The 4,535-nt window shown below is 46.8% G+C and overlaps 1 long non-coding RNA gene across 1 annotated transcript; it reads right to left on the bottom strand.

The window, feature by feature from the left end:
* Nucleotides 1-294: 294 nt before the first annotated feature.
* LOC131280726 (uncharacterized) lies at nucleotides 295-1,625 on the bottom strand. Its single transcript, XR_009188427.1, has 2 exons — nucleotides 1,440-1,625; nucleotides 295-530 (listed from the first exon to the last, which is right to left on the bottom strand). It is a non-coding gene; the product is annotated as an uncharacterized lncRNA (long non-coding RNA).
* Between the last annotated feature and the right edge of the window lie 2,910 nt (nucleotides 1,626-4,535).

Below are 4,535 nucleotides of genomic sequence, written 5' to 3'. Positions count from 1 at the left end.
CAACTTTGCCAGCACCAAGTTCTATTTACCTTTAAAAGGCCACAGCCTAAACAAAGAAAGTTTACTGAAGGCCCTGTATTCCACCCAGGCTCCTCTCCCCCAGTCTTTTTGCTAACAGCAACACCTAACTACCAAACCCACACATACTGGAGGGCATTCTAGCTCTCCAATATGTATTGGTCAGTTTAAAATTCTACAGAGGGATAACCTCCTTCGAGTCCTTCAAAACTACTCTCCAGTCATCTGCAGAACAAGCTTCCACCCAGGAAAGAGATACAACGGTCTATTACTCTGTAAGTTACAAACACTGAGACCTTTATTTAAGGGGTGTTGGCACATTATATTATTCCCAGGGAATGTTCATCTGTGCACTCAAGTAAGTACCAGATGATCAATGCTTGGAAGAAACAAAATGCACATACATTGCCGTTCAGTGCAAATGGCTTCTCTGGTTGAGAAGGTTTGTTTCTGGGCATCAAAGCTGGAAAATGCCCTGTCCACAACAGAGGAAAGCCACTGCCCAAAGAGACCTGTTACAAAGAGAAAAGACAGGGGCAGAGATGAAAGACCCTGAGAAATCTGTCTACTACGGACAAGTCCAACAGTAAGCTCTGTTTCTGAGACCTCCAACACTGGCTGCCATCCTAGAGTGATAACTCTGGGTACCAATTGGGCAGTGCTAGCTACTGTGCTGGAGCAGCAGGCTCAAGGATGCTTGTTCTATATTTAGATTAATTAGAAGGACTCAAAAGTCTGTGGTATAAACTGAGATTTTGTGGGGAGACTGGTCTTCCCCACTGCATCTAGGCTACATCCCTCCATCCACAAACATATGCTGGGTGTTTACCACAGACCCCACACTTCACTGCATGCCAGGGTAGGGAATACGACCCAGGCCACAGTGGTGGGTGCAGAGAGAAACAAGGGCCATGTGTACGTGTGTGGGGGGTGGGGCTGTGTGGGCCCCCAGATAGGCCACAAGTTGCTAAGACCTTTAGTGCTCCAGGGAAAGCAGGAGACTGGTGCCAGGCTCCGTGCATCACCAAGCCCAAAAATGAAACAAGCCCTTGAAAATTGAAGGTGGGGGTGGACAGGCAGGCCCAGGGGCAGGTGTGCAGGTAGGAAGCGCACGCCTGAGGCCCTGGCGAGGGTGCTGGCAGGCTCCGGCCTGTGCGGAGGGTGGCGTCCCAGCACAGCGTGAGGGAGGCCGGAGGACCCTGAGAGAAAGAAGGGGTGTGGGGGCGGGGGGCCACCCCACGCGGCAGGTGCCAGGCCAAAACCGGTAGGGCCTGTGCCCCGGAAGTCGGAGCGGGAAGGGAAGGTGCCCGGCTGTCCTCTCGTCCAGCACCACCAGCTGGGTGACCGTGAAGCAGCAGAGCGAGGGCACTGCGCGGGTGGCCGGGTCACAGCAAAGGGCAGCGGACCCGGCGCTCGCTCACCAGCCCTGGGTGGGCTGGCAAGGGCGGCTGGCGCCCGAGATCACGGAGGAGCGCGCGGTCTCGCTCCCGAAGCCTTCCGGCTCCTCACCGCTCCGCACCGGCCTCCCGCCTCCGGCCGCCTCCCGCGGCGGGCTCCCGGGGCCAGGAGAGGGCGGGCGGCGGGCCCCAGCACAGGCACCGCGCCGCCTGCCGGTGAACGCCCTAAGGCCGCGGCTCGGCTGCCTCGCGCTCGGCTTCCGCCTCCGCAGCGGAAGGGAGGGAGGGGAGCGGGAGGAGGGGGAGGGGGAGCGGGAGGAGGGGGCGAGCGGGAGGAGGGGGAGGAGGGGGCGAGCGGGAGGGGGGGAGCGGGAGGAGCGGGAAGAGGGGGAGAGCGGGAGGAGCGGGAGGAGGGGGGAGGGGAAGGAGCGGGCGCCGCCAGCTCGCCCCCTGCAGTGCTCCAGGTGCAGCGGTGTGGAGGTGAGCTGGACTCATTTATGTTTTCCTACACAGGGCTCTTCTGCCCCTTTTATTTGAATTATAGTTAATAATATATGTCCCCGAGACTTAAATCTTCAGTCTGCTCATATGCTGGTTGAGCTCTGAATCAGAGCAAAGTTGCAGTACCTACTCTCCAGCTCATTGGGCTCACTAAGGACAACTAACAAAAGGAAGATCATAGGCATTGCCCATCCTGAAGAACAGAGAGTATAACTGCAAGCATGACAATTTCATCCGCCTGCCTCATGGGATCATAGCCCCCTTTCAATCAGAAACAGAGTGGTCATCATCATTCCAAAAGACTGAGGAATGAACAAATATAAAGGGGAAGCAACTGTGGGTTAAAGCATACTTATTATTATTCTAACAATGGAGGAAGTTCTATCATTGATACAAAGGCAGTGAGCACAAGAGTTTCTGAGGAGAGGGAAAGAAAGAACAGGTGAAACATGAAGAGTATTTGAGGGACATTGGAATTGTCCTGCATGATATTGCGGTGTTGGATACAGGCCTTTGTACATTTTGTCAAAGCCTATAATAATGTGCAGGGCAAAGTGTAAACTCTAATGTAAACTATAGTCCATGGTTAGCAGCAATGCTTCAATATGTGCTCATCAATTGTAACAAATGTACCACACTAATGAAATATGTTGTTAATGTAGGAATGTGTGGGAGGGAGAAAGGGTAGAGTATATGGGAACCCCTATATTTTTGATGAAACATTTAATCTAAAGCTTCTTTTAAAATTAAAAATTAAATAAATAGAATAAATTTTAAAATGCAAAATCACATTCTGGATTGGATGCTTAAACCACAAAAAGGACGTTTTTTGGAAAGTGAAAATGGAATAATTCTGTAGTTTAGTACATAGTGTTGTAATGATGTAACAAAGTTGATTTCTCATTTTTGACTTCTAGACAATGGTTATATGAGATGTTAACATTTGAGGATGCTGGTTGAAAGGAACATGGGACTGCTGTATGATCTATGCAATGTGTACTATTTCTTCTGTAATCTAATATTGTTTTGAAAGAGAAAGTTTTTCTTTAAAAATAGGGTGAATTAAACATATTCCAAGATTTAAAATACAACAGAGAGCTTTTTTGCAAGACTTATCTTACAAGAAATGCTAGAAGTACTCTTACAGGTGAAAGGAAATGGTACCAAATTATAACAAGACCACTGGACAGGGTTAAGAAGTTGGTAATTATGAAAGAGTGTTGCATGCATTCCCTTTACTTTCCCTAATTTTTAAAAATACGTAAGTCACCATTATTCAAAAACAGTAATAATGGACTTTGAATTTTGTATAAGAATAAGGCCAATGTAAATTAGTTCTTTTACAATTTTATGAAGTTGCATTTTATCCCCACAGCAAATGGAGGAGGGTGTGTGTTCATCTGATCTTAGATAAGTTTGTACATTTATTGGAACTGTTTTATTGATGTGGAGAATAGTTATACTCTATAAACTCAAATTACTTATAAAAATAATTCATCTGTGATTTGATATTTAAAAATAATATCATGATATATTGAATAGAAAATAAAATTGCTTCACTTTACATGAATATTTATTTTTCACTTATGTGCAAAAATCCACAGATCTCTCCCTTCATCAGACTGATCTCTAAACTAATGTACGAAATTAGATGATATGCATGCCATCTTTTCTATGTCTGTCTCTTACAATTATGCAATTGTGAACTGGAATTTCCTTGTAAGTATCCCTAATGGTGCTTGATATAGATCATAAGCTCCTGGGAGCTAGGACTTGTTTAGACTCATTCCTGACTCAAGTAGACGCAAAGTAAATATATTCCCTCATGACACCTATGCCCAGGAGTGTGGCATAAAAGCTAACCAAATGGGGAAGCGGATGTGACTCGAGCAGTTGAGCTCCTGTCTACCAGGGTCTCCTGGTGAAGGAAAGCTGGCCCATGTAGAGTGCTGGCTCATGCAGGAGTGTTGCCCCAGATGGGAGTGCCACCCCACATGGGAGTGCCAGCTGACACAGAAAGCTGGTGCAGCAAGATGACACAACAAAATGAGATACAGAGGAGAGACAACAAGAAATGTAGCAGAACAGGGAGCTGAGGTGGCATAAGAGAATGATTGCCTCTCTCCCACTCTGGAAGGTCCCAGGATCAGTTCCCAGAGCCACCTAATGAGAATACAAGCAAACACAGAAGAACATACAGTGAATGACACAGAGAGCAGATGGGGGGGGGGGGGGGAGAAATAAATAAATCTTTTTCAAAAGAAGCTTACCAAATGTGTGGAGTTGTCCATTAGATCACTTACATGTGCTTTGTATTGAGGAAATGGGAGTGCAATCTCCAGTTGCCATGAGGAGATGGGCATCAGATTCATGTGAGGTGGTTGTTTAGAAGAGGTTTGAATTTTCCAATATATTCTGTCTCTGGGCCATGTATGAGCTGGATAAAGGTTTGGAAGCAGGACAATGGCAAATCCAGCAGTTGTGGCTTGTCAATCTATGAGACTAGTCCAGCTAATGTATATATAGATTGGACATCTGTGTAAATATCCAAGGGAAAAGGGTGATGGGTTTAGATTTAATTTTCCATGTAGTCTTTTGGAGGGCAAGAGGGGCAGACAT

Source organism: Dasypus novemcinctus, chromosome 12 (assembly GCF_030445035.2).
Source record: "Dasypus novemcinctus isolate mDasNov1 chromosome 12, mDasNov1.1.hap2, whole genome shotgun sequence".
Taxonomy (NCBI): domain Eukaryota; kingdom Metazoa; phylum Chordata; class Mammalia; order Cingulata; family Dasypodidae; genus Dasypus; species Dasypus novemcinctus.
The sequence above is the reverse complement of the archived record's forward strand: the minus strand, read 5'-3'. Positions and strand labels throughout refer to the sequence as shown.